Source organism: Rattus norvegicus, chromosome 8, assembly GCF_021556685.1.
Source record: "Rattus norvegicus strain SHRSP/BbbUtx chromosome 8, alternate assembly SHRSP_T2T, whole genome shotgun sequence".
In the NCBI taxonomy this organism is placed as follows: domain Eukaryota; kingdom Metazoa; phylum Chordata; class Mammalia; order Rodentia; family Muridae; genus Rattus; species Rattus norvegicus.
The window spans coordinates 54,025,338-54,047,409 of NC_141541.1; the positions used below are offsets into that span (position 1 = coordinate 54,025,338).

The 22,072-nt window shown below is 43.9% G+C and overlaps 1 protein-coding gene and 1 long non-coding RNA gene across 3 annotated transcripts in view; both read left to right on the plus strand.

Annotated features, from left to right (window-relative positions):
• The window catches only part of Sik3 (SIK family kinase 3), a 211,128-nt gene that overhangs the window by 7,064 nt on the left and 181,992 nt on the right, over window positions 1-22,072 (plus strand).
• Window positions 13,294-18,981, plus strand: LOC120094333 (uncharacterized). The gene is made up of 2 exons (XR_015627627.1): window positions 13,294-17,341; window positions 17,389-18,981. It is a non-coding gene; the product is annotated as an uncharacterized LOC120094333 (long non-coding RNA).

Here is a 22,072-nt window from a genome sequence, read left to right on the forward strand (position 1 = left end):
ATGCGTGTTACACACGAACATGATCCTTGTTGAGTTTATTGGGCACAGAAAGGAAGACACCATCTTACACAATGCGATACGAGGAAAAGAGAGCTGTTCATTTGGAGTTTTTAATTTGGCTCTGATTTCTGGCATGAGCTATACCTGTTCTCTGTGTGGCCGTCCGACCGTCACCTATCGGGGGTTTCCTGGTCCCTCTTATTTCAGAGTTAACTCCCTTATTGGTGTGTTGGTAGAGTTGGAGTGTTCCATGGGTGACTTAGGAGAGTGTCCAGAATATAGTCCCCTGGGCTTCTGTCCTAGCACAGTAAACCATCTCTGAATAGATCGCCAAGGTAGCATCCTTGCAAAACCTTGGCAGTATGGGGTGAGTGAGCTTGAAAGCTCTTTGTTTAACCTGTTCAGAGTGGAATCTTGTCAGCTAGTGAGGAACTGTTGCATGGGCCGTCATGAGGATATTTCTATCAAGTGTGTGACCCTTGGTACACAAGGACTGTACCACTCAGAATTAAGCCTTTCAAAGAGGTAGGAGTCCGCTGGGTGTGGCGCACATCTGTAATCCCAGCACTTTGCAGGTGGAGGAAGATGAGCTCAGAGTTCTGCTCTTAGAAGATTGCAGGCTAATCCAAGTTTAAATCTGAAAGAAAAATAGGAATCAGATCATGAGCACGTCACAACATTTTCCAGAGAATCAATAGGAAGGATAAGAGACCCCAGTGCCTGTTCAGATTTGTCTGTGTGGGCAAGGCTTACTTTTTGGCTAAAGTTAACTTTAGGTTTTGATTAAGAAGTTCTGCCCAGTTTCAGCTCTAACACTTGCTCGCCAACAGCGTGTCCTTTGTTACAGCTCCCTGCAAATATGCACATCCAGGTTCCCATGTTTCTCCTTACCTTTTCTCTCTCTCCTCCCCTCCCTCACTCCCTTTTCTTCTTGAGAGGTATGTTCTCACTGCATAGCTGTGCCTTCATAGACCTGTTCAGTCAGATACATACCCTGGGGTACAGGTGGGGCTGACAACCCTTTATCCAGAGTCCCTCTTCATCTGGCTCTAATTTCTGGTTTGAGGGCCATCTATACATGCTCTCCATCACTGTCCTCAGGTGACAGTGCATACACATTCACTACATACACCAGGCTGGCCTGGACTCATAGTGATCTGCTTGCCTTTGCCTCCTGCGTACAATGATTAGAGGTGTGGCTGCCATAGCCAGTTTATGGGTGGGGACTGAACCCAAGACTTTACATAGAGTAACGTGGGTCTGACTGTCTTTTAACCTACTAGATAGACCAGGCTGGCCTCAGAGATCTACCTGCCTCTGCTTCCTGAGTGCTGATATTAAAGGCGTTTGCTACCATGCCTGCCAGCCGACCTTCTTATAGTACCTAGAACTAGCAGCCTAGCAAACATTTGGAAAATAGAAATAGGGGCTGATGAGATGGCTCAGCGCGTAAGGTACTTGCTGTGCATGTGTGAAGACTGCATCTAGGTCTGGAGCTCCCAGAGCATGGCGAAGTCGTGCCGGGAGCAGAGGTAGGGCTCAGTAACTAGCCAGCCTGGACTAATTGCTCCAGGTTCTGTGCAAGGAGGGGCTTGGAGAGATGGCTCAGTGGTTAAGAATGCTTCCTGCTGGGGTTGGGGATTTAGCTCAGTTAGAGCGCTTGCCTAGGAAGTGCAAGGCCTGGGTTCGGTCCCCAGCTCCGGAAAAAAAAGAACCAAAAAAAAAAAAAAAAAAAAGAATGCTTCCTGCTGTTCTAGAGGACCTGGATTTGGGTTCCCAGCACTCACATCAGGTGGCTTCCAGGGATCTGACACCTTCTTCTGGTTTCCACAGGCACCTTCACCCTGTGCTGAGTGTTCACATGGGCACACATGTATGAACCCAAACAATAAAAGACAGTATTAAAAAACATAAAAATGAAACTGGAGAATGATAGAAGATACCCAGTGTGTTGACATCTGGTCTCCCCAAGGGCAAACATGGTTGTGCATACCTTTATGCACATGCAACCTCTCCCCACACATACACACAACTTGTGGGATGCATATACATGGTTGCACACACCTGTATCCAGGAACTGGCTTTTCCCTGCGGTGTGGGCTGGAGGTGGGGTCAGCAGGTTTGGCACCAGGTGTCTTCACTTGCCCAGCCATCTTGTCGGCCCCTCTGTATTTCTTAGTTGTGTTTCATAAACATGCATAAGGATTTCTTGCATCAGTTTAAGGACTGGCTGCTGTTTATTTCCTGGAAAATCATTGTTTTTAAAATAAAAAAAGGGCAACTTTTATTTTCTATTGTTTGATAGGATAGCACAGTTTAAGAATTTAGTACGATTGCGTACCTAGTGCTTAGTGTGATTTAAATGTTCGCTGAGTGGAGGAGTACGAGGAGGATCGTAGCTATGGCTCCAGGGTTAAGAGCTGATGCTGCTCTTACAGAGGACCAGAGCTCAGTTCTCAGCACTCACGTCAGATGCCTTACAACCATCTGAATCTCCAGCTTCAGGGGCATCTGTCACCCCTGGCCTCTGTGGGCACCTCCACTCTATATGTTGCCCACCCCATCCATATAAATAAAAATCATAAAAAAATGGATCTTAAAATATGTGGAAAAAGATAAAAATTTGGGTTTGTTATATTTTCATCTTTGGGGGTTATAAATTACGTTGATGGTGTGTGTATATGTGTGTAAGTGTGCATACTCGTCTTAATGTATAATGTGAGTCAGAGAATACCTTCTGGGAAGTCTCTCCTACCCTGTGATCCTGGGGATGGGATAGGATGGAATACAGATTAGTGGGCCCAACAGGCCCTTACTTCTTCAGCCAGGTCTCTGACCCTGATGTATTCATATGCCCAGACTGTCCTTGAACTTACAGGTACGAGCATCCCCTCCGTCCAGCCTCCGGAAAGCCGGCCTATAAGCATGCATCTCCCTTCCTGGAGGAACCCCTTGTGCTATGTTTTATGTGATGCTAGGTCAGGGCTCAGACCCAGGGCCTGATGAGCGCTTGGCAAACTGTACCACAGAGGAGCATCCCCAGCGATGCACCCCTTGTTTTAAATGGAAAGCTCTTTCAAATCCAGCTCATGGGAGTTCCTTCTCGTACTTTACACCCCAGACATGGCCAGTTCAGTCAGCGAGCGCCTCCAGCTTTCCTTCTCCCTTCTGCTTTGAGGTGCTTCTCTATGTCAGACTATGGTTTCTTCCAGAAAGAACTTCAGACCTCTTGTTCTTTGCTTTATAACTACATGACCCAGTTTAAAAAACAAAACAAAAGGGGCTGGAGAGATGGCTCAGTGGTTAAGAGCACTGACTGCTCTTCCAAAGGTCCTGAGTTCAAATCCCAGCAACCACATGGTGGCTCACAACCATCTGTAATGAGGTCTGATGCCCTCTTCTGGTGTGTCTGAAGACAGCTACAATGTATATAATAAATAAAGATTTAAAACAAAACAAAACAAAACAAAATAAGACAAAACCCCTCTATTTTCCAAACTGGCCAGCAATCTTCATTTCTTTAATTGACCTTAACCATCTGTGGGTTAATGCTACTGTTGTTCCTCGTGCCATGTATATGGAGAGAGCAGCTATTGGTAAAGGAATTAGGCTTCATTACTTACTCTCCTAGTTAAAGAGCTTTTGAGTACTGGTTGAGTATGGAGCAAAATGGAGGGAGGAAGAGCGGCCGAGTTCAGCGCAATATATTCCTTTACCTCAACCACACAGTCTATTTTTACTGCCCTCTTCTACCATTTCTCCCTTTTCTTCTGCTCACAAAAATAACATTGTGCTCCTGGAACAACGTTGGGGAAAATCAGGAAATTATGAAGAAGCAGACGGGAAAATGTCATCCATAGTCCTGACACTCAGAGACGGTGGTTACTGATACTGTAAATGCTCTGGCCGGCCTAGGTACTGAAACTAGTTAGGGCCCGTTACGACTGCTGTGTTTCTACCTCTCCGACCCTCTTTGTCCTGTCAGCGGGAGCCATTCATAAGCATATGGTTTCACGAACGCTACTACTGTTGTGTTTGTTTGTTTGTTTTGAGCCTTTTCCACAGTTTTTTATTTCATAATTTTTACTTTTTTTTTAAATGTAGCAACTGTGTTGGCACCCAAGTTTTTGGAGTATTTTTGATATTTTGCTTTAGATAGATAGTTAAAAGTGAAATTACTGGGCCAGAGGGCACACATGTTTGTGAGACACCGGATACTTATATTGCCACATTGCTTTCCAGAAAGATTGCACCAGGGTTAGCCTTGGCAGCAGTGGGTGAGAAGGCCCTCCAGCAGCCGGCAGCTCTGGCTGTCTGTCTGACCTGGTCCCTCTGCCTGTGTTAGCATGGGGGTCTCCTGCCCCTGTAGACGCAGTCCTCAGACGTACCACTGGTTGGAAGAAGGGCTGCTTGCCCCATCTCTAGCTTCTCGGAGCCGTTTCCCTGAGCCACATTTGTGGATCTAACCTTCCCTGGCTGTTCATGAATCACCCTTCTGTCTGGACCTCTCATAGAGGAACATGAACGGCAAGAAGAGACCGTTGAAGGAAGGAGAAACGGAGAGTCACAGAGACAGGCTGTTTGTTGACCACCTGATCCTTTTCTTTGTTCCTTTTTGTTACTTATTTATTTACTTTTGAGACAAGTTCTCATTATGTAGCCTAAACCTACCTCGACCCCAAACTCTCCTGTCTTCACCTACAGGTGTGGGCCCCAGTGTCCAGCTTTGGTTTATGTATTATTTTTTTTTTTTTTTGGTTCTTTTTTTCGGAGCTGGGGACCGAACCCAGGGCCTTGCGCTTCCTAGGTAAGCGCTCTACCACTGAGCTAAATCCCCAGCCCCGTATTATTTTTTTTACTCGCTTGTTTTGAATTTTAGGCCTGAACAAAATCCATATGTTACCATTGATGTGCTTCCCCCTTCTCAATGTATGTGTAGTGTTGGAGACCAAATCCAAAGCTAGGTAATGTTCTAATGTTCTACCGCTGAGCTACACTCAGCCACTGGTATCACGTAAGCTTAAAAAGAAAATGTGTGTGTGTGTGTGTGTGTGTGTGTGTGTGTGTGTGTGTTTGTGTGCAGAAGTGCCCATAGAGATAAGGATGGGTGTCCAACCCTTGGTCACAAGTGTTTGTGAGCCACTCCAGTGTTGGGATCAATCAGAACTCTTATCCTCTGATAGAAAACTGGTAACCACTGAGACATCTTCTCAGCCCAAGTACTTTTTAAAAATCTCTGTGGGCTTCCCTGCCTCCTTTTTCCCTTGCAATAGGTTTAAGAAACACATTGACTAACATTTGAACGTAGGGCCAAGGGATTTTTCTTTGCACCAGTTGGCGTTCCTTCGTTTTACATTAAGCATGCCTATATTCATTATGACTTCCAGTGTGGCTTTGTTTTTGAAACAAAACAGGGACTTAAGACATTGATAAAGTGGTATGAGTTAAGTCCTTGACTTTTATGTTCTCTCTCTCTCTCTCTCTCTCTCTCTCTCTCTGTCTCTGTCTCTGTCTCTATCTCTATCTCTATCTCTTGCCCTCGTCTCACCCATATCTAATTTGACTTTACTTTAAAAACTTTGCTAAATTTGTTTCAAGTTGAATGCTTAGTTTTTAACCAATGCATTCTCATACCCCCCATTTTTTATCAGTTTACTTGATATTTAATTAAATCCCATCACTGTGACACGAAGAGCAATTAGTATGAATAGGTATGAAAACAAACAAACTGGAGTTGGGGATTTAGCTCAGCGGTAGAGCACTTGCCTGGCAAGCGCAAGGCCCTGGGTTCAGTCCCCAGCTCTGGAAAAAAGAAAAAAGAAAAAAAAAAAAAAAAGAAAACAAACAAACCAACCTAGGGCCTGGGTGTGTGGCTCAGTGGTAGAGTGTGTGTCCGTCATGTGTGAGCCCTGGAAAGTAACTACTGGTAAGGCACAGAGAGCAGCAGTGTCAGCAGAGTCCCCAAGTGTACAAGGTCCTAGCTGAAGCGGGGGAGGCTGCATACTGTGCAGAGAGTTTGTCTGTCACTGTGCCTGCCGTGGCTTATAAGAGCATCTGAGGTAGGCGGGTTTAAACCAGTGAGCGCCTTTAGAGGATGTCTTCTCGGATGTGTCTCTATGAGATAATTATTGAACTTCAAAATAACTCAGCATGCAAAATAATGGGTTTCATTATAACATTTTTATACATACATGTGCTTTTACTTGAATTAATTTAAAATTTAAGTAAGCTAAAGCTGCTAGGAGTTTGAGGACAAAATATTTTAGAGAGTTTTTTACTATCCTATATACTTTTGGGTGATATTTTTGTCCATTTATGTTAAAATTTGCATGAATTGAACTGAATTTGATAACAGGCCACGATGTTTTAAAAAAAAAAAAAACCTCGGAAGGAAAGAGCCCCACGTCTTAGATGAAAAGGCTTGTGTCTGTTCACTGCCAGTGTGGTGTCCCATGGAACAAGTTGACATTTTCATGTAGTAACTTGTTTTCCGTCTCTGGCAGGCAGCCCTCCTCGGATGCCATGAGAAACAGAATTGTTTTTATTGTGGAAGGCAGGAACAGAGCTGTGTGTTTCTTAGATTGCTCCGGCACCTGCAGGATTCCTTACTTCTGTCTCTCTGCTTCCTGCCTCCTGTTGTCCTCTCCTTCTGTCAAAATGTTCCGATGTTGCATAAGCAATGTTCTGACAATACCTGAGTTTTTTAATAGGCTTTTTTTTTAAACCTGCAGAATAATGTTTTTAGTGATTGTATGCTCTTGGCTTACCTTCCAGTTCTGACTCAACAGCCCTACTGTTCTTCTAGCCGAGTGGGGTGGTTGTATCTGGCTGTGATCTGTGTCCCAGTCAGCTGCAGAGCTGGACTTTTGCATCTTGTACCTAAATAGCTTCTGTGAATGTAGTCGTTCTGCGAGGCAATTAAATGTTGAGCTGGTATTTTCAGACCTCTTTAAGGAAGATCACAATGCCGATGAAGAAAATAGCTTGTTTGAAGCTTGTTACTCATGAGCCTCTGACATGTAGAAGAGGAGCCAGTGATCTGAGCCCACTAGCTCTGACTTCATTGTCTTCCTTTTGAGTCAGCAGCTACAGGCCCTAATTGTACCACCAGGGAAAGGGGGATCGGCACACTGAGTCACAGTCTCTGCCATGTGTCAATGCTTCTTAATGTTCAAGACCACAAATCCATTTTTGGAGACAGACTATATTTTTTTTATATAACAATTTTTTTTTTTTTGGTATGTGGTGTTACTCGTGGCCTTTGGCATATGCGTAGAGGTCAGAGGACAGTTCTCTTCTTCCACCATGAGGGTCTCAAACTCAGGTCCTCAGGGTTGGCCTCAAGCCCTTTTACCCACTGAGTTATCTTGCCAATCCTAGATTCAATCAATCAATCAATCAATCAATCAATCAATCAATATTTCTTTCTCTCTCTGTCTCTCTGTGTATATGTCTATCTCTCTGTCTCTGTCTCTCTCTCTCTCTCTGTCTCCCCTCCTCCCCCCTCCCCTCTGTGTGTGTGTGTGTGTGTGTGTGTGTGTGTGTGTGTGTGTGCGTGTGTGTGTGTCCCCATCTATTTATTTGAGACAGGGTCTCTCTGTGTGTGTATAGCCCTGGCTGTCCTGGAACTCATTCTGCATCCTCCAACTCATAGAGAACTTCCTGTCTCTGCCTCCCAAGTGCTAAGTTTGCACGACCATCCCCCTCCCCTCCACCCTGATTTTTTTTTAAATGTTTCAGTTGTATTATCTTAATTTTTTTCTTACCCAGTGTCATCTTTCTGTTTTTCCAGCTCTTTAGGGGCCCCCCTTTAGCCTATCAGATGGCCTAAGGACCTCTGCAGCAATGAATGGTTCAGGTGGTGTTAAGGATGTTTCAGCTCCACTTGTCCCTCTGCGGTGGCGGCGCCTTGACTTGAGCAGACAGCACTCCCTGGCAGAGCATCCACTCTTTCGTATAGTTCAGGCACAAGATAACTCCTCCAGTGTAAATGTTAAAGCGTATTGACAGTTATGCAGTTATGCACTACGAATTTAGGATGCTTTGTTCCTCTTATGGGAGGTCACCACAGCAGTCACTGTAGAGGTTACTGCTCATTTCATCAGCGTCACCCCCAGCCTCAAGGGGTCACCAATCCATAGATTTGCCTCTTCGGGTTTTTCATATAAGTGGAGTTCATGATACTTAACCTTTTTTTCTCCATCTTTATTAAATTGGGTATTTCTTATTTACATTTCAATTGTTATTCTTAACCTTTTTTAAAAAAATTATTTATTTATTTATTTATTTATTTATTTATTTATTTATTTATTATATATGAGTACACTGTAGCTGTCTGCAGACACACCAGAAGAGGGCATCAGATTCCATTGCAGATGGTTGTGAGCCACCGTGTGGTTGCTGGGAATTGAACTCAGGAAGAGCAGTCAGCGCTCTTAACCATTGAGCCATCTCTCCAGCCTTAATACTTAACCTTTTTTATCTGACCTTTTTCATGAAATATAGTTAGTTCAAGGTTGAGCCACCAAGCCTTTTCTGGACTTTCATTTCTTCTCATGGTAGGGTAATAGTCCTCTCTATAGACAAACTATATGTTTATCCTTGTATAGATTGCATGTTGTGATGTCTTTACTTTTTTACCTGGTATGAGTAATGCTATTATAAATATTCATATATTGGGGCTGGGGATTTAGCTCAGTGGTAGAGCGCTTGCCTAGGAAGCGCAAGGCCCTGGGTTCGGTCCCCAGCTCCGAAAAAAAAGAACCAAAAAGAATAAATATTCATATACAGTTTTGGGGGATTCGTATGCTCTTATTCCCCTCGTATGGATTCCTCATAGTAGAATTGCCTGGTCATATGGTGACCTCATAAAGAGCCGCCAAGTGCTTTCTAGAGTGCCCCGCTTCACCTCCCCACCAGCAGTTTGTGAGGTTTTGGTTCCTCTCCATGGAAGCGCAGCCGTCTGCTTTGGTTTTACTCATCGGCTGGGTATGAGGCAGCATGGCTTTGTGCTTCGGAGCTGCATGCTACCTGACTAATGGTGCAGAGCATCTGTTCACATGCAAACGAGGGCTTCGGAGAAATGTCAGTTTGCTTCCTCTTCCCATTTTACAGTTCCCTGGTCTTCCTTGCTGAGTTAGAGGCGTCATAACTTTTATTTATTTATTTTTACTTTTTTATTGTTGTTTTGAGAAAGAGTCTTGGCGTGTAGCACAGGCTGACTGCAAAGCCCCCATGCTCCTGCCCTGGCCTCTCCATTGCTGGGCTGCAGAGGTGGACCACCGCACGTGCTGTGCTTAGCTGGTGGTTTCTGGGGTTCTAGGTACACATTTTGTATCAAATGTACAAAGATTTGCAGATCTTCTCCCCGATCTGTGGCTTGTCATTGACTTTTGAACAGTATTATGTGGCGCACAGGAATCTTACATTTTGACTCTGTTCTTATTTGAACAAAAGGTTCAAATTATATGTAAAGTGCTCTTTTTCTCCATGTTCATTGGGCTGATTCCCGTTTTCTTTCTTTCTTTCCTTCTTTCCCTCCCTCCCTTCCTTCCTTCCTTCTTTCCTTTTTCTTTCCTTCCTTTCTCTCTTTCTTTGTTTCTTGGTTTTTTTTGTTTTTGTTTTTGTTTTTGTTTTTGTTTTTGTTTTTTTTGAAATAAGGTCTCCTCTGTGTATCCCTGGCTAGCCTGGAACTTGCTGTGTAGACCAGGGATCTCCAACTCAGAGATCCGCCTGCCTTCACCTCAGTGCTGGGATTAAAGGTGTGCTCAGCCAGGTCTCACTGATTTCTTATTTTCATACAGTTATTTCTCCTGGGCATTCTTTTTTTTTTAAATCCTCAAAGACATCAAAACTTTATCTTTCTGCCTGACATATACTTTATAAGATAATTAAATTTTATTAAATATATAACAAAGAAAGTGATGATTCCCTCTCTAGCGAAAATATATTTATAACCAGATCCCCATTTGAGATTAGGTCTTTTACATTCATTATCTATTATTATAAGTGGTGTGTGTGCGTGTGAGTGTGTGTGTGTATGTCCAGGATGGTGTGTGTGTGTGTGTGTGTGTGTGTGTGTGTGTGTGTGTGTGTGGTGCATATGTTTGGGTGCATGTGTGCCGTACTGCACAAGGGCAGCTATGTGGCGTTCGTTCTCTCCTTTCCCCATTACTTAGGGATTGAACTCTGCTGTCAGATATGTGACTTTACCCATTTAGTGGTTTTGCTGGACGAAGACAGGGTCTCTTACAGAGCCCAAGCTGGCTTTGAATTTCCTGTGGGCCCCAGCTGACTTCTGATATGAAACCCTTGATCCTGAGTCGTCCGAGTGCTGGGATTACAGCTCTATACTTGTTTCTAAGAGTTTAGGTTTTTAAAAATTGCTTTCGGTTTGAGGGAGACTTGTAGAAGTCTGGTTCTTCCTTCCAGCCACATGTTCCCAGAAATAAGAATCAGACTCAAAATATATTTACAAATACCTTGGCCACATGGCTAGGCTTTTCTCTCATTAGATCACAACTAAATTATCTTATTTATTTTAATCAACATTCTGCCAAGGGCTGATTATTATTGTTCAGGTATCACGGGTCTGTCAGGTCACATCTTCCTTCTCGTGGCTCTATCTCAGAGTTCTTTCTCCTCCTGGAAGTCCCACCTTCTATTTTACTCTTCCCTATAGGCCATAGGTTTTAAATTGACAGGTGATACATCCATACAATACGCGTATGTTCTCTATATAGTTATGCTTTTCTTGTTGACCTTGGACTACCTGCCCTCCAGATACCACCTCGAGTACTGGATTATAGGCACCCTACCATCTAGCTTCACTTCTCTTTATTTTGAGACAAGGTATCACTCTGTAGCCTGGGCTGGTTTAGAATTCATTTTGTAGACCAGTCTGATTCTGAAATTGGAGTAATCATATTGCATGAGGATAGTGTTTCATACCACTCTTTCTTTCTTACATTCTTCTTCCTTTTCCACTGTGTTCCCTGAGCCTTGGAGGGCATGGTGTAGACACCCCATCTGTGACTGAGCACTCTACGATCTCTTATTCTTACCACTTGAACCACTTGTGAGCCTCTGCCCACTTCAAAGAGAAGATTCTCTGACCAAGGCTGAGAGCTGCCCTAATCTATGGGTATAAACATAAATATTTAGAAGGCAGTATGACATCATGTCCATTTAGCAAAGTAATAGTGGTAGGTCCCACCCCAGTGCTGATGAATGTCCCAGGCATGGGCTTCTGTTCAGGTTTACGAGGAGTGAATTTTCTTGTGCAGTCAGCCTCAAATCCAATTAGAAAGTAGTTGGTTACTTTCTTAATAGGCATGCCATTGTTGTACCAGTAGGCGCTTTTAATTGTATACAGTTTGTAGGGTTCCCAGCTGGTTAAGACAGTTAATGCCAGGTTGGAGAGATGGCTCAGTGGTTAAGGGCACTGACTTATCTTCCAGAGGTCCTGAGTTCAATTCCCAGCAACCACATGGTGGCTCACAACCATCTGTAATAAGATCTGATGCCCTCTTCTGGTGTGTCTGAAGACAGTGACAGTGTACTTTTATATAATAAATAAATAAATCTTTAAAAAAGAAATAAAAAACAGTTCTTAAGAAAGCCTCTCTCATTACTTTGAGAATTTTTAGAAAAAAAAATCTGTTTTTCCCTCAATTTTTTTTCTCATTTAAAAGATGATTTATTTTTATTTATGTATATTCTACTTCTATGTATGTATGTATGTATAGATGTATGTATATGGAGTTTCAAACAGTTGTGAACTGCCATGTGTGTGCTGGGAATTGAACCCAGATCCTCTGGAAGAGTAGCTAGTGCTCTTAACCACTGAGTCGTCTCTCCAGCTCCCTCACTTTTTAATGGAGAGGGAACAGGAAAAGCATCAAGGTAATTGTATTGGTGCCTAATTCCCTACAGAGAAGGGAGCTGAAAGTTCATCAGCTTGGAAGTGTTGAGCAGGGATGGGGTGAGATGGTAGGTGCTGTAGTGCCAGCGCGGGGATTGCTACGAAGGCGGGCCTGGCCTGCGCTCTGAGCTCTAGGTCATCCTGACTACATAGTGAGAGCCTGTTGAAACTTTTTGCCCTCCTTAAAAGGTTGCAGAGTTCAGTTTAGTGGCCTTGATTTCCCACCTTGGGCCTGACACGTCGACTTCCTGTGACAAGAGGTGCTGCAGTGGTGTTGTACTGGTTAGATTCCTGTGGAGTTCAGGAAACTGCTAAAAAATCACAGTTTCTGTGCTGAGGCCTCTTTATCTCTGTAAAACATTAGACATTCCTAAACCATGAACTAGAGCATTCTTTTGGACTCCTCGGTAATGTCTTTCTCCTGTACAAGCCAACTTCAGGGTTACATCAGAGACGTTAGAGGCAAAGCGTTTAATAAAGTCAGGAGAAGAGAGCTCATTGAAAACTGCATGCTTTTTGTGATAAGATTCTTGTTTTCGTTTTGACTGGAATGTTCTAGACTGCAATGCAGGTCCATTAATTCTAAAAGAAAAAAAAACCTCTTACATTTATACGTATAGTTTTGCATGGCTCATTTTCTTTAAAACAACAACAGAGTATTTGATGAGCCTTCAGAGTTTTCTTTAATAAACCTAACCTTGGATTTCAGCATTACTAACAGAAAAATAACTCAAGTAGGTTTCTTTGGGACCCTTGGTCTCCACCCTGGAGTTAAGTGCCACTGAAAATAACCCTGGAATAAAGAGTTTTTATGTGGCAAGTCTTCCTTCTTGAGTGGGCAGAGACCAGGTGGCTCCTTTTCTTGAAGTTTGAGTTTTTCTCAATGTCAGTCTTAACCAAGAGACTTTGCACAGCAGTGAGCAACGCGTTAGGAGACGTTAGTTAACCGGAGATAACTGATTTGTTGCCCTTACTGTGCTTGCAAAGCACCTGTCTGCACTGGAGTTCTACTGTGTGGCCAGCTTTTGTGCTTGCTTCCAGCAGAGGCAGCTACCTCTTGGGGCACTAGAAAAGGAGGAAGAGGAGCCAGCGAACATCTATAGCATTCATGGAAGAGGCTTTCCAATTAGAAAGCTTTCATAGGCTTAACCTTCTTGCCCTAAAGTAACCCAGCGCTTCTTTATGTATTCTGTTGAGGTTTTGGAGCTCGGTGCCAGGAGGGAGAGGACTATGGAGGAATGTGAAGGGAACATTCAGAGGATGATTCCAGCGTCCACAAAGTGCTGCTTCATAGCCTTGCTCCAGAAATAACCTGCTCACTGTAGGGGAGCCAGAAGAGAGGTGCAGTCGCAGTGTCAGGGTCCTGGGGTGTTGCTCCACTGTGGTTAGAGCTGCGTTTCAGGTGATGTCATTTAAAATTTATGTTTGAAGAACGTTGCCTTTAGAAATTAGAAAAAACAGGTATATTTGGTTTTATTTGTATACGTGTTTGTATGTCTGTACACCCACTTAGATTCTGGTGCCTATTGGAGACCAGAAGAGGTTGTCTGATCCCCTGAATCTGGAATTAGAGGTGGTTGTGAGCCATCAGGTGGGTGCTAGGAACTAAGCTGTGGTCCTCCGAAAGCAGAGCTGGTGCTCTTAACTACAAGGCAAGCTTTCTAATCCTGGCCTCTGGAAATGTTATTTACCCCCATGCAAAAGTTAATCAGTAAAGTTTAGAGTATTATCCTTCCAGATTGGAGGAAATTCATCTCTCCAAACAGGGGCAGGCTCTGCATGATAGTCATTTAATCCTTGCAGTCCACGTTAAGAGCTTACTTCGATCTTGTAGTCTTTGAGTCATTAAAATTTGATTTAGAAAAGTTAGCATTACCCCTCCGTGCCCTGAAGGTAGGAAGTGTTATAGTTCAGAGGCCCCTTCTAAGTAAGCTTTAAGAGTTATAAATAACATTGAGTGTGGAAATGCATTGCACACAGACTCATAATTAGCAAGTCAGGAAGTTTGACTAGAAAGAATAAATTAGCTGCAGTCACTGATGGAGTGAGGTCATGGAAGGGAATGTCGAAGCTGACCCAGGAAGTGACGTATCAGACATGCTGTCCACCTCACCACTGCCTTGGTCTATCTCAGGTGTTTAGTATATGAAGAAATTATTTTCCTTCACTATTTACAGAAGTAAGGGTTCAAAGTGTCAGTGGCAGAGAGAAGCCCTCCAGATTGCCTTCCAGAAGCAGTGGAAGTCTGTCATCACTGTCTTTAAGAGTGTTGATTTTTTTCCCTTTTTCTTAAAAAAACAAAACAAGTGGTGGCTCATGCCTTTAACCCTAGCTATTGGGAGGCAGAGAAGGGTAGGTCTTTGTGAGTTTGAGGTCAGACTGGTCTACAGAAAACCAAAACCAACCAACCAAAAACCAACAACAAAAATTTTTTTTTAACTTTTCCAAACAGGGTCTCACTGTGTAGCCATGGCTGTCCTAAAACTCACTATGTAGATCAGTCTGGCCTGGAACCTACAGAGATCCCCCTGCCTCTGCCGTCTGAGTGCTGGTATCAAGGGTATGTACCACCACACCTGCCTTTTTTTTTTTTTCCTGATGTTAGAGATTGAACCCAGCTAGGGAAGGAAGCACACAACCGCTGAGCACACCTCCAAGGCTCCTGAGGAATCGCACGTGTGTGTGTGTATGTGTGTGTGTGTGTGTGTGTGTGTGTGTGTGTGTGTGTGTGTGAATGGGTGTGCCCATTATCCCCTCCTAAAGCAGAAGATTCAGACAGCAGTGTAGACCCCACCTTCTTGTGTTTGGTTGGAGTGTTTCTCTCTCAGCCGTGTGAGGAGCTTTCTCCTTCCTCTCTTCTGTTACATGGAAGGACGTGCTTTACTTTTACCTATTGAGTTACTTTCAATCCATTGCTAAGAAAATACCAGAGGAAGTTTTTTTTTTTTTTTTTTTTGCTTTCTAAATTTTCCCAACATTCTTTTTATTGTGAAAATAAAACATTTTTTAATTTTTTTTTACATTTTTATTGGATTTTTTTTTTTAATTAACTTGAGTATTTCTTATATACATTTCGAGTGTTATTCCCGGTTTCCGGGCAAACATCCCCCTCCCCCCTTCCCTTCCTTATGGGTGTTCCCCTCCCCATCCTCCCCCCATTGCCGCCCTCCCCCCAACAGTCTAGTTCACTGGGGGTTCAGTCTTAGCAGGACCCAGGGCTTCCCCTTCCACTGGTGCTCTTACTAGGATATTCATTGCTACCTATGAGGTCAGAGTCCAGGGTCAGTCCATGTTTAGTCTTTAGGTAGTGGCTTAGTCCCTGGAAGCTCTGGTTGCTTGGCATTGTTGTACATATGGGGTCTCGAGCCCCTTCAAGCTCTTCCAGTTCTTTCTCTGATTCCTTCAACGGGGGTCCTATTCTCAGTTCAGTGGTTTGCTGCTGGCATTCGCCTCTGTATTTGCTGTATTCTGGCTGTGTCTCTCAGGAGAGATCTACATCCGGCTCCTGTCGGCCTGCACTTCTTTGCTTCATCCATCTTGTCTAATTGGATGACTGTATATGTATGGGCTACATGTGGAGCAGGCTCTGAATGGGTGTTCCTTCTGTGTCTGTTTTAATCTTTGCCTCTCTATTCCCTGCCAAGGGTATTCTTGTTCCCCTTTTAAAGAAGGAGTGAAGCATTCACATTTTGATCATCCGTCTTGAGTTTCATTTGTTCTAGGCATCTAGGGTAATTCAAGCATTTGGGCTAATAGCCACTTATCAATGAGTGCATACCATGTGTGTTTTTCTGTGATTGGGTTACCTCACTCAGGATGATATTTTCCAGTTCCAACCATTTGCCTACGAATTTCATAAAGTCATTGTTTTTGATAGCTGAGTAATATTCCATTGTGTAGATGTACCACATTTTCTGTATCCATTCCTCTGTTGAAGGGCATCTAGGTTCTTTCCAGCTTCTGGCTATTATAAATAAGGCTGCGATGAACATAGTGGAGCACGTGTCTTTTTTATATGTTGGGGCATCTTTTGGGTATATGCCCAAGAGAGGTATAGCTGGATCCTCAGGCAGTTCAATGTCCAATTTTCTGAGGAACCTCCAGACTGATTTCCAGAATGGTTGTACCAGTCTGCAATCCCACCAACAATGGAGGAGTGTTCCTCTTTCTCCACATCCTCGCCAGCATCTGCTCCAGAGGAAATTTTTAAAGATACTATTGATTATAGACCAGGTTGGCCTTGGTTTTATTGTCAAGGATGACCGAAACTTTTGATCTTCTTCCTCTACCTTCTAAGTGCTGGGAATACAGGCATGTGTCACAGGTTTTTTCTTTCTTTTTTAAAATGGGTTTTCTGCCATGCTAAGGGTCAGATCTTGGGCCTTGTGCATGTTAGGTAAGCATTCTACCAATAGCACCAAGTACCATTGTACTAAGTCACAGCCCTAGCACCAGAGGATGTCTGTGTTACAGCTTTGTGTATTGATTATGTCATAATAGAAACTTGTAATTAAATTAAATCTGTATAATGTGTTCATAAGTTTCTTATTTAAGCCTATCTGTGATCCTATGAGGTAAACACATTATTTTACATTACTTTTGTTTTACAGTAATTGGGGATCACACCCAGGCCCCAGCATGTGTGCCAGGCAAGATCCTTCCAAAGCCTAGTGCAGCACTCTACAGAAAAGTTAGCCCTCAGAGGTATAGGGGGAACCAAAGTCAGAGAATCACTTGGAGCACAGGTCCTGCTGCATGTCTGTAATGGACAAGTGAGGGAAGGCGGGAACCTGGGAGGGGCAGAGGCGCACCTGTCATTCTAGAAATCAGGGTCCTGTGTGCTAAGCAGGAGAAGACTAGATAACAGTCTGTGACAGAAAGGGTGTGTGGGGCTGGAAGACCTTCACAGCCTAGTGCTGCCTGGAAGTGCAGAATGGTAAACCAAAACATGGGGGCTCTTGAGAAAGCTGGCATTTTCAGCCCTCCCTAGAAGACGCTAAGCAGCCAAACAGTATTCAAATCTTTTTCTAGGAATGCGTTGGCCTGAGGCCATAGGAGGAGTTCAGCTAACTGTGAACACAGGGTTTTCTTAGAAGCCTCAAGGTTAGGGAGGAGATGATAAGGTGCTAATGGCAAGGCCTGGCTGTTGGTAGTTTGGGCCTCACAACAGAGCCTTCTTCCTTTGGAGACCTCTCCATTCTAGGCAGGAGTAACTCATCTCATAGCTGGGGTCCAGAGAGGATGCTGAGCTGACTCACTGGTACAGTTCATGCTGTATACAGTTAACACTTCTTGGAGCCTTCTGTCTTTACTGCCATTTGTTGAGTTCCACTCCATCCTCTGTACTTCATGGAGTTCCTCCTAGGCCCTCAGTAGCGTTGGAGGGTGAGAGTACCTAGTTTCCATCGAGGGCAGCAGGTGTTGAGCTGTAACTTGTTCAGATCTTTCTGTGTCGAGGGCAGCAGGTGTTGAGCTGTAACTTGTTCAGATCTTTCTGTGTCTTCAGTAGCAGAGCTGAGAGGCTTAAGTGGGTCTGGTCTGCAGGACTGGAGGCTCTTGCTTGCTCTCTTGCTGATAACCAGGCTTCAGGTGCCAGAGCTGAGCACTAGAATTCCAGTTTCAACTGACCCTAACCAGCATCTCACCAGTGTTCTCCATAAAGGCGTCACACTATGGCCTGCTGAGGATGATATGAGATGAAAGACTAGAAGAAACCCCAAGGAACATGACTAATGGAGGTGCTGAGTATGTATATAACATAGAGGAAGAGGGAGGGCTGGTGAGATGGTTTAGTGGTAAAGGGACATGCTAACAAGCGTGACAATCTGAGTTCAAGACCCAGGAACCTACATGATAGAAGGAGGAAACCAATTCCTGAAACTTGCCCTCTTCCACACGTGTGCTGTAACTTGTATGTGCACACCTGTGTGCCTGTGACCCCCACTCCCATGCACAAAAGAAATAAATTTTTAATATTTTTTGAGACAAGATTTTTCTGTGTAGTTCTGGATGACCTAGAACACACTGTATAGACCAAGCTGGTCTTGAACTCAGAGATCTACCAGTCTCTGCCTCCCAAATGCTGGAATTAAAGGTATATATAACTATTGTCTGGCAATTTTTACTATTTTTTTTTCTTTTTTTTTGGAGCTGGGGACCGAACCCAGGGCCTTGCGCTTGCTAGGCAAGCGCTCTACCGCTGAGCTAAATCCCCAACCCCAATTTTTACTATTTTTAAAGGTGTGGCTTTAATATACATTTAGTTCTGTCTCCAAGTCCTTCTGCATAGAGGTTAAAGCGCTCCTGAGGTGGCGATGGTAGTGTGGGATCTCAGCTTTCGATTTGGGAGATGTTATTACACATCTGTATACATGGAAACCTATAATCATGACCATGAATTCTCCCATTCCAAAGTTAGAGGAAGGAAAGGTTCAAAATGTCAGGTGCCTGTCGACTTTTCTATCTCCAGTTTCAGCATTGTCCTGCAATCTTGAGTACTTTTTGGGTAACACCTTTGATGTACTTCCAAGGACCATTGTGGGGAGTGTTAATATGGGAGGGTGATGTTTTGATGAAGTAATCACTTGGAAACTGTGATTCAGCGTTAGTCATGGATTTTTCTGCTAGGTTACATTCTCCTGTCTCTGGCCTTAATTGTTGCAATTGAGTCTAAGCCATTTAATTACACAACCACTAAGGAGACTGACTGACCTTAGTGGTCTCCCAGTGCCACTGGCAGGTAGCAAAAGCATTCCTCTGTATCAATTAGTGTTGCTTCTGTTTGGAGAGTGTTAGTACACTTTCTGGGTTATGCTCAGCAACATTACAAAGACAATAACCGTGTCAGGAAAACGCTGCTTACAGTTTTAATTAATGGTGTTTAAAAAGTGGCATTGTAGACTAGGAACTGTTAAGAGTATTGGATGCTCTTTCAGAGGACCCGAGTTTCTTTCCTATATGGAATCTCACGTTACTCCATCTGTTTTTCCAGTTCCATGGAATCCCATACCCTCTGTCTGGCCCCTGTGAGCACCAGGCACACACAGGGGACACAGATATGTGTGCAATTAAAATACTCATATACATTAAATAAATAAGTAAATCTTTTAGAAAGTGGCAATGTAAAATTAGTGACAATGGAAACAAATGGGATTTCTAGACATTTATTTTAGTAGTTAATGCTTTCATTGTTTTTTTGTTTGTTTGTTTGTTTTTGTTTTTTGTTTTTTGTTTTTCTGGAGCTGGGGACCGAACCCAGGGCCCTGCGCTTTCTAGGCAAGTGCTCTACCACTGAGCTAAATCCCCAACCCCGCTTTCATTGTTTTGCGACAGGGCTTCACTATGTAGCCCAGGCTGACCTGAGCATGAGGTCCTCCTGCCCAGGTTTCCCAAGTGCTGGGTTATAAGTGTACACCACTGCTTCTCGCTCTCTGCCACACATTTCTGAGTGTTAGTGTTCCTGTCCCACACATTAGGATCAAGAGGAGAGTCATAGTTTCTGCTTTCTAGAGTTTAGTTTGTTCCTCCTGACTCAACTTTGCCTTCAACGTCCAAGGCTGTTCTCTATGTGGTGTGCCTTCCCCTCTCTCTTACTCTTTTTCTTCATAAGTATTTTCTACTAATAATTAAAAATGCTTTTTATTCACATGTATGTGTGTGTCTATATGTGGGTATCTGCATGTATGTGTGACTGGGAGAAAGCTTCTGATCCCCTGGAGCTAGTTGTGAGCTGCGGACATAGTATTCTGTAAGAACAGACAGTGCTTTTGGCTGTGGGACCATCCTTCTAGCCCTACTAATAGTTTTTTAAAGTTCCCTTTCTCTTACTTGGCACTTGCTGACTCACTTTTTTCGGACTGTACTACTTTTACCTGGTTAACACATTCAGTCCAGTGCTTATTTGTAGACCTTCACTGTGGCCTGAGTGCTTTGGTGTATTGTTTTACCTGCTCAGGTAAATCCCTCAAGGGCAGATGGTGATACTTGTCCCTACTGCTCAGTCCAAGGAAGTGGGCAATTAGAAGGGTTTTCATTCTGTTTGTCCTGCTGAAATCCATGGTAACTAGCCGCTGGGCCTTAGATGCAGTGATGAGATGCTATCTGTCCCAAAAAAGAATTCCTTCTGGGGACTGGAGATGTAGTTTAGCATAAACCTTGTGCTTAGTTGTGCAAGGCCCTAGGTTCAGTTTCCCATCACCCAAAATAACACTTTCCTTTTAACTTTTTCGCCTGTGTCTGTTGGTTTATTCTGAGGAGGAAGGGAGACGACCCTGCTGATACACATGTACATCTGCATTTATGTTACTGTCTAGCAATGGGTTGGATTCGACATGATTAATGCCTACTTTCTGATCTCATCCCCTTGTGACTAAGAGAACAATTAAACTTGAGTGATGGCACATGCCTTTAGTGCCTCCATCTGGGAGGCAGAGGACTGGGGTCTCTGAGTTCAAGGCCAGCCTGAGCTAAACAGTGAGACCCCGTCTCAAAAACAAGCAAGCAAAGAACCAACCCCTAAAACCCAACCAACCAAACAACCCAGAAGAAAAACTGCTGTTGAACTCTTAGCAATTTGCTCCCATTTCTTTTGGTTTGTGTACGCACTACTATGCCTTAGTTCATGAATGCTAAAAAAGAAAGTAACTCACTTAAAAGGGGAGGCTGACAAACGCAGCAACATAAAGTGAAATGTTGAACTCTCCGGGAAACTTACAGCGGGCCAGCGTGCTTTCCGTGTGTGAAGGAAAGGTAGAAACCCCCGAGCAGCGAGTGTACACGTGGCAGCTCAGGGCTGAAGGAAGCACCCACGGCACTGGAGCACATGCTTTTTAGAATGTGCCAACAGCTCGTGGGGAATTGCAGACAGCGTTGCTGGGAATTTGAAGGGGTGTTTTCTTTACTAGGAGAAAGGCAGATGCCCTTGGCCTACACCTAGAAGTCTCACTAAGACATTGTGGAGCAGGAGGAAGGAGATCACTGCAATCCTGCGGTGATCCTAAACTGTGGTTCAGAACAAACCAGTTCCTAAAAAATTATGTGATAGACAATGTGGGAGATTTACTATTGACTGGCAGCTCCTTTTCTTTCTAGGTGGGACAGTTCTGTTAACACTCTTACCTTTAGAAGTGTATACTGAGGGGTTGGGGATTTAGCTCAGCGGTAGAGCGCTTGCCTAGCAAGTGCAAGGCCCTGGGTTCGGTCCCCAGCTCCGGAAAAAAAAAAAAAAAAGATGAAAAAAAAAAAAGTGTATACTGAATGGCATGGGTGACAGGATGTCTGGAATCTGCTGGGGGGATGAAGGACTGAAATTGGGCTAAGTCGGCTGCTGGCCATGGGAGGCTCATGGGATTTAATTTTATTACTCCCCATATATATGGTTAAAAAGTTCCATAAACACCAGAAAGTCCATGAAGACAAAATAGCCAAACACTTGTTCCATCTCCTCCTCCCCACCTCCTCCTTTTCTTCCTCTTCCTCTCCCTCTTCCTCCTCCTCCTCCTCTTCCTCCTCTTCCTCTTCCTCCTCTTCCTCTTGCTCCTCCTCCCCCTCCCCTCCATCTTCCTGTCCCTAGATGGGATGTTACTGAATTTTACCCCTAGAATTGGCCCCTTTGCCCTCTTGGAATTGTGGAACTGGTAAGAAGATGGCACACTGGTTGAGCCATGAAGGAGACCAGCCAATAGGAGAAGCGGGAGATAAGCTCTAATTCAAACTTTTCAGCCTTTATTCTGTAAGTGGAGCAGTAGATTAGTAATAAAGAGAGGAATGCTCTTTTTTTCTTTCTTTCTGATTTTTCCAGGAGTTTGGACACCCCCCCCCCCCAAAAATAATGTTTTCTAGGCGTCCGTGTGGTAGCTGTCACTTGTCAGGACTCCAGAGTGTGTGCTGTGTGCATGCAGACAGCATTACATCAGAGGCAAGGGTTATCTGGGAGCCATTTTGGCAGCGATCTTACATCCTACCAGTTTGGGCCAGCCTGCACCAAGAGGGACTTGCAGCCTGTGACCATCCTGTTCTCACAGACAAGCAAGATGAAGACTAGGATAGACCTTCGTCCAGGTCATGGGTAACAATTCAGGAGTCACTGCATAACTGAATGCAGGAATCATGAGACTTGAGGTACAAGGTTTCTGAATACAGTTACTTAAT